We start from the raw sequence: 12,055 nt of genomic DNA, 5'->3' as shown, positions 1-12,055 counted from the left end.
GAAAATAAAGACAAGCACAACAGAATAGCGAAGCATTAGCAACACTCGCTTAGTGTTGAACTCATCTGTTTTTCTGAGACCTTATTACCATACACAACTGGTAATTTCCCTTTACTCCAGCTCCAAAATTAGTGCTTAGGTCGCCCAATTTTATTCCTTTATTTTATTCATTGCACTTATATCCCAGATTTTCTCTGAGGAGTTCAAGGTGTTGATGCAAGTTCTCCCCCTCCTCATTTAACCACCACAACAACTCTGTGAGGTGAGTTGGTCTGAGAGGCAGTGACCGGCCCAAGACCACCCAATGAGTTTTATGGCTGAGTGTGGAGTCAAACCCTGGTCTCCCAGGGCTTGGCCTGACACTCTAACCACTACACTACATGCTGAGACCCTGATGGTGCAGTAGTGCTCTCCTTTATCTGAATTTATTAACATCATTTGACCTAATAGCATAGACTTTCTATTATTATTATTATTATTATTATTATTATTATTATTATTATTATTATTAATACCCCACCCATCTGGCTGGGTTTCCCCAGCCACTCTGGGCGGCTTCCAACAGAATATTAAAATACAATAACCTATTAAACATTAAAAGCTTCCCTAAACAGTAAGTTTTACTCAGAGTAGACCCATTGAAATTAATGAACATGACTAAATTAGGTCCATTAATTTCAGTTGGTGTGCTCTGAGTATGACGTAGTTGAATACTACTTTTACAGCAGCAGACTAACTAAACTTTTCAGCTTATGGGGAAAAGACTGTTTTATTTTTATTTATTATAGTCATGTTGTGATTCCTGCATTGCCCGGGGTTGGACTAGATGACCCCCAGGATCCCTCCCGACTCTACAGTTCTGTGATTCTATGTTGCTGTATTGACTTTTATTTTTCTTTCCCTTATCACAACTCCAGTCGTGGAGCTTTGAAGATCACCCGAAAGGTAATTCCAAATGTATTTTAGGCCGACATAATGCTACGCTAACTGTTATGTTGCAGTTTTCCAGAGAGAGCTGTAAAACATATATAATATGAAAACTGTTTTATTAAACATTTCCCCACCAGTTTATATTTCACAGTACTCCCAAGAAGACCATAACATAGCAGCTGGTGCACCAATATGGAGGCCTAAAGGGGGATTTGGGGAATTGACTTTGAATTTCTTCAAGAGTGATCTTCAAAACTCCAGAACAGCACAACAGAGAAAATAAAACTAAATCACACTAATAAATAAACACATAATGAATTTAAAAACACATCCACAACTGGTTGACTTGTGGATCTGTCAGTAAGACCTGAGTAGCAGCTACTATGGACTTTAATAGCTTCTAGCTCCTAGGCTTTACTTTTTACTATATGCTCTTGTTTATTTATTTATTGTGACTGTTGCAGTGATGGTGATTGCTGTTCTCGGCTATCTTAGATGTTTGCAAGGAACAGAAAGTCAGCATAGGATTTATAAGGAAGGAAGGAAGACTAGAGGGGCCGTGTGAATGAAAACATCAGGTGTAGAGGTCATATTATTTCTGTGGGACATTACTTCAATCAAACCAACAATTCATTATTCTTCTTCTCTTCAAAATTTTTTATTCATTTTATAACACAAATAAAAAACACAAACAGAAAAGACAAACAATACGAACAAATTCTTGTCATATCCTTATTTTTCTAAACATTGTTAAGTGGGCTTCCCCAAGTCCCACCTATCTGATTTTCATTTTACTTCATCTTTAGCAGTTTACATATATCATAATTTCTAACCATCTTTTTTTTAAAATCACACTTAAAATAACTTCACATTTTATCACTTACAAATAATACTATTTTAAAATACCCTATCTTCTACTTCTAACCCTACGGCCTATATCCACTTCCAAAGCTATTCTAAGGTTTAAATATTAACATATTTTTTCAAATATTCCTTAAACTTCTTCCAGTCTTCTTCCACTGTCTCTTCTCTCTGGTCTCGGAGTCTCCCGGTCAGTCCGGCAAGTTCCATATAGTCCATCATCTTCATCTGCCATTCTTCGATATTTGGTAAAGCAATTCATTCTTTGCCTGATGGGCACATAAAAGGGCTGAGACTCACAGAGCTATCCTGAAAAACTGTGAGATCACTTCCGTTGTCTTCCTTGCCAGGAAGCTGTAATACTGTACTTCCTGCCTACCTGGGCAGCCTCCTCTTTCTTCCTGCTTCCAAGTTGACCACATGTTCATGTTTGAACTTACATCTTGTATTTTTGTGACTTTGATAGTAGTTATAAACCTGCCTTCGTTTTGCTACTGTAACCGCTGCTTTGAGACCTAGGTAATGTAAGTAAATGCTGCTTTTATTTCTTCACAAAACGATGTGTATGTGATTGTTATTTCACGGGGAGAAAAGGGGTAATACCAGGAAAACCCAATGCACCTTAAAGCATCTTGGATTTTTGTTTCCAGAAGGTTAAATCAAACCTGTTTTAGCTTCCAAGTTTAAGCTGCAAAGGAAGGTACTCTACTGATCTCACTCACTTGAGCAAGGAAGGATAACACCTAAACAATATATCCTCTCCTAGTGTCGAAATCCATTCCTACAATTTCCTGTGCATTATGGAAGATAGGGACACCTCCATATCCCATGTCATTCATGTCAGGTGCTCACACTTCTCCTTTTGTATCACTGTCTGGTTTTGATCAGTGCCATCGACACTGAAGTCACATATGAATTGGAGCCAGAAGATGAGCAGCTGCTCCCGGCCTCTGGAACACAGCTGTCAACTTTTCCCTTTTCTTGCGAGGAATCCTATTCGGAATAAGGGAATTTCCATTTAAAAGGGGGGAACGTCGACAGCTATGCTCTGGAACACCTTCTCAAAAGAGGTCAGCTTGCCTGATCTCTGATGATCCTCTGCTGGCCGGCAAAGACAATTTTATTTAGCCAGGCCTTTAACCCTAAGCTGATTTATAAATATGTTGAAATAGGCTTTAACTGCCTGCTTTTATTTATCTGTCTTTGTTTGTTTGGACTTTATGTTGCATTGCTGCCTTGTTGTACTGTATTATATATTACGAAATTTGTATGATTATTGTTGTGCAGCACTGGGGAAAGACAGAATGCAAATTAAACAAACAACCACGTAAGTAAACAAAGCAAGTGATGGGGAAGCAAGTATCAGCTATGCTTTTGTGAGTAAAGCTGAAATCCTTACCCTACTTACCTGGGAGTAAGCCCCATTGCATTCCAATAGGACTTCTCTAAATACTTGTTTTAGGATTGCACTCTTTGTGCCCCAATCATCAAATTCCATTCAACCTGAGAAGCTCCTGGAAAGCAGTTATAACCTATAATTTTGTACGAATTGAAATGAATAAAGTATTTGATCCATGTAATCATATAGTCTACCTTCCAGCCTGTCGTATTTGTTTTATGCCGCCCTGTGCACAAACATTTGGATTGTTGTGCTAGATTTTTATTCATTATTGTAAATTATTCAGCAAATACTTACTGCAACTATATTTCAGCCTAGGGCATTCTTTGCTCCGACTCCTCATTCAAATATTTGGCTATCCCAGTGTGTCACCTTGGTAGTATTGCACCATTTCTGTTCATTCTAAATTTGAAATATTTGTTTATCGGTGTTGCGAATGCCTCTCACTTGGCTGCCTCTTGCCTCTAAGGAGAGCCCATTACAAACAAATATTTATTTCAGGCACACCTTGGTCAGATAGATCCCTGTATGCAGGTATCCAGATGATTTAGTATGACATTTCCCATTGGAAGTCATAAGACACGAGCCATTAAGCCACTTAAGTACTTTTGAAAATTTCATCTTAAATAAATGACTCAATTTTCCAAGATGCTGAGCATCCATTCCCATATCTGACGTCTTTGGTGTCAGTTGTAAACACTTATCCTTTTGTATTATTTTCTGGCTTTGAATCACTCCTGTGGGTCTTTCCTTAAGTTATATATTTTTCAATCAGTGCCATGTGAGGTGGCAGCCAATGGAATTATATTACAATGTATTCAGTGCATGCCAAACCTGTGTGGAGCTGCTTCAAGGCCTCCATTTGGTGCTGGAACAGCCACTTCATTTGTGCTAGCAAATAAGCAAATGAAAAAGGAGTGCTCCTCACTTTCCCAAAGAGAGTGAAGTTTTAGTGACAGTCCTGATCAAGTTCTGATCTCTTGAGAGGAGAGAGAACTTTCCATTGGTTGGTTGGTTGCTTGCTGATTTTGGTAACATTTGCTTTACTGACAAATATACAGCTAAAGCGTGGGGGACGTGGGTGGCGCTGTGGGTTAAACCACAGAGCCCAGGACTTGCCAATCAGAAGGTCGGCGGTTCGAATCCCTGCGACGGGGTGAGCTCCCGTTGCTCGCTCCCTGCTCCTGCCAACCTAGCAGTTTGGAAGCACTTCAAAGTGCAAGTACATAAATAGGTACCGCTTCTGGCAGGAAGGTAAACAGCGTTTCTGTGTGCTGCTCTGATTTGCCAGAAGCGGCTTAGTCATGCTGGCCACATGACCCGGAAGCTGTACGCCGGCTCCCTCAGCCAATAAAGCGAGATGAGCACTGCAACCCCAGAGTCGGCCACGACTGGACCTAATGGTCAGGGGTCCCTTTACCTTTTTATACAGCTAAAGTGTAAGTGAAGGCAAGCCTTTGCACACTTCCACATGGAAGCAAATCTGCTGCCCCACAACTCTACAGTGGTACCTCGGGTTACAGATGCTTCAGGTTACAGACTCCGCTAACCCAGAAGTAGTACCTCGGGTTAAGAACTTTACCTCAGGATGAGAACAGAAATCGTGTGGCAGCATCGTGAGGCCCCATTAACTAAAGTGGTACCTCAGGTTAAGAACAGTTTCAGGTTAAGAATGGACCTCCAGAACAAATTAAGTTCTTAACCCAAGGTACCACTGTACCCCAGATATTGTCAGTTTTACACAACATGCATGTCTTTCCAACATTTCTAAGCAGAAAACTATTATGTGCATGGTTTTATTAATTAAAAGTTCCATCATATTCCTTTTGAGGTGAACTTCTAAATCTGGTTAGCAAAATGAAATTTAGATGTGTGTGTAGCATGGGGGGGCAACATTAATGCTATTATTTTATATCATTTTCTTCATCCCAGGTCACATTGTTGAAGGACAGAAATTAAGAATTAATTAGTGCCACCTGTGCTCCTTTGAAGCCTATTTCTACAAGCGTTATTAGTAAATGGATATGGTCACTGTACTTTAAATGGACAACTGACACTTCGGTAATTTTAAGCAAGTTCGGGAGTTAGGAAAATTAACAAAGGCCTTGCTGTAATATAAACAGTGTGCTGTCTGAAGAGTTTTCACTTGTTCTCAAAGGTATACTCTTTGCAATAAATAAAAAAGCAAAAAAAAAAAAAAATCTACCTACAAAGTAGAAATGCAACAGGCTGAATTTTGATCATTCCTAAATATGTAGTCTTCCAGAAGCTGGTGTTGGCCGTCACTCCCAGTCACCAGTCCAGCTGCCGAATTCTGGATTAGTTGTAGTTTCCGGGTCACCTTCAAAGGTAGCCCAACACAGAGCGCATTGCAGTAGTCCAAGCAGGAGATAACTATAGTTTCAGGATAATTGTGGAAGTCTATATTATCAGGATAATTGTGGTGTGCTAAGAAGAGAAGAAGGAAGGGGTAGAACCAGGATGGAGTGTGATGGTACAAGACTCATACATCTCAGTTTATTAAGATGAAATATCTGAACTGAGCCCCTGTTTGAAAGTAGGCTTTTACACACCCAAGGTGAATTGGTTATACTCACTGCTTGATTTGATTGTTAAGAAGCTGAAGCTGGCCAGATATACACCGATAGCAGAATGTGATGGGAAAGTCTTGACATGGTGGAGTGTATTGCGCGGACAGTTGGAGTCCCCCCAAATCCTGAGTGGCTTCCGTGTGGAATAATGACTCAAGACAACGTGCTATGGGATTAAAACTGGCCATAACTTTATTATGTTTCAGATATGGGTAGACCTTGGCCCAGGCATTGGGCATTTATAATAATAATAATAATAATAATAATAATAATAATAATAATAATAATTTATTATTTGTACCCCGCCCATCTGGCTGGGTTTCCCCAGCCACTCTGGGTGGCTTCCATAGAAACCAAAAATACACTAAAATATCACAGATTAAAAACTTCCCTGAACAGGGCTGCCTTAAGATGTCTTCTGAATGTCAGGTAGTTATTTATCGCTTTGGCATCTGATGGGAGGGCGTTCCACAGGGCGGGCGCCACTACTGAGAAGGCCCTCTGCCTGGTTCCCTGTAGCTTTGCTTCTTGCAATGAGGGAACCGCCAGAAGGCCCTCGGCGCTGGACCTCAGCATCCGGGCAGAACGATGGGGGTGGAGACGCTCCATCAGGTATCCCTCCCAGTCCCCTGCTGGGGATCTGGGGAACATCAGGGTGATCCAGTGCGGAGGGGAGGGCTGGCTCTGGAGAACGTATGTTCAAGCAGAGAGAGTGTGCTGGTCCCAGGGGCTAACCGAGAGGCGAGGTCTGAGTCCATGCCAAGGTCGATATGAAGGCAGTCTGTAGAAGTCGAAGCTGGGTGCAGGGCAAGTAGTCGGGTGAGGTCAGGAGCTTCGGCAGGGAAGCAGGTCAGAGATCAGGCTGGAACCGACAACCAACAATGTTGCTCCTGCAACTTGGGACTGAGGCTGGCTGGATTTTATCTCCCCCGAGGCATAGGGCGGCCCCAATCCTCAGGTGACTCACCTCTCCTGGCCTGGAGGCAAGCACTCCTCCTGCGAGAACTTAGTTCCCTCCGCCTCTCTGCCCTGAGCCTCTGCAGCTCAGGAGAGGCTGGAGGGTTACTGGACCCAGAGGCAGCCTCAGCTTCCTCAGACGGGGCTGAGGGTGGAGCACCTGCAGGCAATGGGTCCTCCATCCCCTCAGGAGCCAGAACAGACTCAGCTGGTGCCTACACCTGAGGATCCAGCACAGGTGAGGACCCTTCAGGCTCAAGCCCCAGCCCCGGCTCTGCTGGTTCTGGAGGCAGAGAATCCTGTGCAGCCTGGGATTCCTCAGGTTCAGCCTCCGAGTCTGAATCCCAGGCCATCACAGAGAGCCTGGGCCCCGTTTCACCACCATCGCAGAGGAGAGCAATGACAATCTCTTGGCATACGGCCAAAGCCGACCCTCAAAACAACCCCTTTAACAGGGAACCCTGGTATTGCCGCCACAAAGAGAAGGGGGGCATGAGTCACTACTACACGCTCACCCCCAATTTAGGGAAGATAGACTAAAGGATTCCGCCCAAGACCTGATACCGCCACCCAAGGCTGCAAGCCAACTGACGATTCCCAGGTAAGATCCTCCCCCTATTGTGTGGGCAGGTGGTCCCTCCCCCTACCTGGCCTGATCACCTTGGCAACGCCTCCCCAGGCGGGATTGGGCAACTGGCTGAGGTAGGCAGAGACCTCCAGGTATCCCACCTGGGGAAGGCGAAGCCAAGCCTGTGCTAATGGTGCTGCATAGGGTCCGGGGGCTGTGCGCAACCACACAAAGGGCGCCTCCCCATTTAATGTGGGGAACGGTCATTGTAGTGCTTCAGATTTGGGATCATAATCTGGATGCCCCCTTCCCAAGTTAAAACCAGCTTAATGCACAGTGGCACAGTGGCGTGAAAAGTTCTAGCCCACCTGTTGTCTACTCAGGGCCAGTCCAAGACAATTTTCAGGCTGAGAAAAAGGACATTCCCATTCCACATACAAAAGCCAGTCAAACTGGCAGCTGAATCTTCCTTCAGCACTGATAACAGGCCAGCATCATCCTATGTACCTGAGGCTAGCAGGCTAGCAGACATTCAGCTCTGTCTTCCAATGCCTTGCTGTTGTTCTGCATCCTCAGCCCCTGCTGTCTGAGGGGGCTGCTTCACTTTACCTAATGATAGGGCAGGTCCCATGCCTGGGGAATTTTTACACAGGGGCAGAAGAATTCCTCCCAGTAGACTGCGCTCAGAGCAGAGAGAATAACAAAAACTAAAGACTTCACGTTGTTTTGGAAATGTGTGCCTGGTTCTAACACAAGGTACACAATGGAAAAGGAGATCATCTTTCTTGAAAGATGTTGATTCACACACTCCTTAATGAAATTCCCATCTCATAAATTCCAAATTCAGTTCCCTGTTCGACTCATAAATATTAATTCATAGTTAATAAGTCATTTTCAGGCGGTAATTTGAAATGGCGATACAAATGCCTGGCCCTTCAACGCTTGCATACTAATTATAAGTAAATGTGACTTCTCGTCTTTATAAAGAAATAATAGTTTAATCTCAGGACTGTCACTTTCCATTGGAAATGATGGAACCTGACAGTGCTGTGTCAAACATAGCTAATCATAGCTGATATTTCAAAGGCTCTTGGCCTTTGTTAATTGGTAAAACAATAAAACAAGACGACCATCACCAGCTTAGCAAGCAAATCTATTTGTAATTCTTTCCCATTTGTATAATTTAGCAGGCTGGTCCTTTATACTGAATAATGTTTTAATTTGGGCTGAGGAAGCAATTGAATCCGATTAATGGGTTCTGATTCAAGCAGGGCTGTTACTCCATTCTCGTTATCTACCAAATTTAAGGGACAGAGATTCCAAAGGGGTTTTGAATGGGATCGGCACCCACTTTCCCAATTTGTTATGTTGCTATATTTATATCTAACCTCAGGAAACAGGCACAAAACATTTTTCTCCTTATTCTGGAATGCATATGCAGATAAGAGGTCTGTGCAAAACCATTTCCTTTTTTCTGCCATGGTCTTCTGCCCAAAGCCTCAGATCTCCACAGAATTTTGTTGCTTTTTATTAGATTTTTGGTGGTTCTATTTTTTTGTAATTCCATTTTGAATTGCAACCTGCCCTGTGTCAGGGACTGGTGAGATGAGGAGTGCTGGGAACCAGTGGCGTAGCGTGGGTTGTCAGCACCTGGGGCAAGGCAAGTAATTTGCGCCCCCTAACCCATGGATTTGCACCCCCTAACCCTAACCCCCAGATGTTGCGCCCGGTGCGGCCAGCCCCCCTGCACCCCCCACGCTACGCCACTGCTGGGAAGTGCCTGACCAAGAGCCCCCATGGGGAAAGCACATAAGGAGAAGATTTGGAGCCAGGATCTTGGTGGTGGACAACCAGACAATCCCAGAGGAGGAAAAGAGCTGGGAGATACTGGAGACTGAGAGCATGGAAGATGGAAGAAAGGGAGAGAGCAAATACAGGAATCAGGCTTATTAGCTTCACCACAAAGCCCCCCTGAAAGTGTATCTATTGACTGCCTGCCAGCCCTCCCCCTACTCCCTGAACAAGAGCAGAAAGTGAAGCAGAGATGGAGAGGGTCCCTTGGGACTTGCCGTAGACAGAGGGAGGGGCCTGACATGAAAGCAGTCTCTACACCAGGGGTCAGCAACTTGCAGCCCATGGGCCACAAGCGGCCCACAGGGGTCATTTGAACGGCCCACGAGCTGCCCCCGAAACCGAGCCAGCCGCTCGGTGAGTCCCCGTGTGCTGCACAAAACTGGCACAGTGCGGAGCAGGGACTCTCTTCTGCGGCACTGGAAATCAGGTCTGGCCATGGAGCGATCTCTGTTGGAGTGAACTGGCCCAGGCGAGGTAGATCTTGCCGACCCCTGCTCTACACACTTAAAAAAGAAGCGTGCATAGTTGTCAGTGAGTGGTCTGAAGACGAGGACTGGGGAATGCGATCTATGGCAGACCAACTTCTCTCCGATGGAGAGCTAGAGGGAGAAGAGTTGCCCCTCCCCCCCTTGTCCACAGTGTGTTCAGAATTAGAAAGAAAGAGAAGCTGAACAGCTTAGGGGGGAGTTATCCAGTTACGAGATAATGACAGGAGAACCAGAAGGGAGGCGGCAACTAGTCGAGACGTCACTTGAGAGTGTGGGGGATCACTCCCCCCCCCCATCATGGCAAACTTGGAGGTTGGAACGTATCAGAGAGCACCTAAAATGTTGCAGAAGTCAGAAGAGGATTTAGAGTAGCCAACTGCCCTGCTTGTGGAGAGTTGTGTATTTGTGTTTGCAACATGATGCTGTAATAAAAAATATACCAACTACTCATTAATTCTTACCTATGAAGTTCCCAAAGGGAGAGGAGGACTCTCCTTGCTTGACAATAGGGCTGCCTTCTTCATGAAGAGCAGTGATCATCAGGGTTCCCAATTGTGTGGAAGCCCCTATGTCAGCCTTCTCCAATCTGGTGCCCTCCAGCTCATTTGAACTGCATCTCCCATCAAAACATCTGTAGGCTACCAGTTGAAGAAGCCTGCCCTGTGTGCACACACATAAGGCATGGCATAAACACATGGTGTGTAATTTGGAAGCAACCCTTCTCCCTGCTCTAGTGTGGTGTAGTGGTTAAGAGTGGTGGACTCGTAGTCTGGTGAACCGGGTTCGCTTCCCTGCTTCTCCACATGCAGCTGCTGGGTGACCTTGGGCTAGTCACACTTCTCTGAATTTCAATGTTTCCCTTTTTTAAAGGGAAATTTCCTTATTCCGAATAGGATTCCTCGCAAGAAAAGGGAAAAGTTGACAGCTATGCTCTGAAATCAGTGAGCCTCACTCACCTCACAGAGTGTTTGTTGTGGGGGAGGAAGGGAAAAGGAGATTGTTAGCTGCTTTGAGACTCCTTAGGGTAGTGATAAAGTGGGATATCAAATCCAAACTCCTCCTTCTTCTTCTTCCACATGCCCACTGAATGTGTAGAAGGAACTAATGAAAATGCTTTCCACCACGTAGCAAGAAGACCTGTGATCTCAGCTTCTGGCAAAGGTGTGGCCATGCCTCTGTTGGCATGCTGATAGGGCTATTGCCTCATATCATGTCTCCAATCGATTTTCCATCCTGGGCTTTGGGGCACAGCATGTTTAATCAGAAGCCCCACTGAATTCTTTTTTAAAAAATAGATTTTTATTAAAATTTTAAAGGTTACAAGCCCCACTGAATTCAATGGGACCGACTCTGAGTTCCACACAAGAATGCAAAGGATATCAACACTCATAGGAGCCAACTCCCAGGGGCTGAGGTCCCTTCAGCCCCCTCCCCCAATAACATGTTTGAGGGGCGCAGGGGGGGCCCAAGTTGATGCGCACTGCCATTCAAATGGTGTGCGCTTGTTGCATATTGTGCTCGATTATGTGTGGCGCCCCCATAATATTTTATTCAGGTTGGCACCCCTGTCAACACTGCAGCTTTTCAGCTGCTGAAACCAGAAAAGGGAGGAATCAGCTTTCTGAAAGCAGATGGAAGAGTTCATAACTTTCACTCCATTAAGGAGGCAAGAGAGGGCAGTTCTTTGCTTAAAGGTTTAAGTAAGGTACTAAAAAGTCCCCTTGGAGATATTCAGTTCTGTGTGGAGAACTGTCTAGTGCATGGGTAGGCAAACTAAGTCCCGGAGGCCGGATCCGGCCGAATCACCTTCTAAATATGGCCCATGGACGATCCAGGAATCAGCTTGTTTTTACATGAGTAGAATGTGTGCTTTCATTTAAAATGCACCTCTGGGTTATTTGTGGGGCCTGCCTAGTGTTTTTACATGAGTAGAATGTGTGCTTTTATTTTAAATGCATCTCTGGGTTATTTGTGGGGCATAGGAATTCGTTCATATTTTTTTTCAAAATATAGTCAGGCCCCACACAAGGTCTGAGGGACAGTGGACCGGCCCCCTGCTGAAAAAGTTTGCTGACCCCTGGTCTAGTGATTCAACCCATTTAAAACTGTAGCATAGACATGCGCTCTTCCGAGGTGGTCCATTTCAACAGTGGGGTGCCTTTCCCATTCTCATCCAGTGGGACTAGGCTTGGGAAAGCATTTTAAAGCATTCTAGAATTGGGTGTAATTACTTTGGTTGTACTATGTGCATGTAATTACAGCACATGGCTATAGGACAGAGCTGACACCATTAGGTGGTGCTGCAGAATCTGTAATGGCAGGCAATCCTCTCACTGGTATAATGCCTTTTCCTCCCGCCATGGAATATGGATGAATGACTCATGAGTCATTCCCAATAGAGTAGTTT

The 12,055-nt window shown here is 44.6% G+C and overlaps 1 long non-coding RNA gene across 1 annotated transcript in view; it reads left to right on the top strand.

The window, feature by feature from the left end:
- Nucleotides 1–11,729, top strand: part of LOC309327236 — a 621,761-nt gene extending 610,032 nt beyond the window's left edge. The window contains exon 3 of the long non-coding RNA XR_014150462.1: nucleotides 11,666–11,729. This is a non-coding gene — a long non-coding RNA (uncharacterized lncRNA). The remainder of the gene's footprint in view (nucleotides 1–11,665) is intronic.
- Nucleotides 11,730–12,055: the final 326 nt, after the last annotated feature.

This window comes from Podarcis erhardii (assembly GCF_964252035.2).
Source record: "Podarcis erhardii genome assembly, chromosome: 13".
Lineage (NCBI taxonomy): Eukaryota > Metazoa > Chordata > Lepidosauria > Squamata > Lacertidae > Podarcis > Podarcis erhardii.
This window is presented reverse-complemented; position numbering and strand designations above follow the sequence as displayed.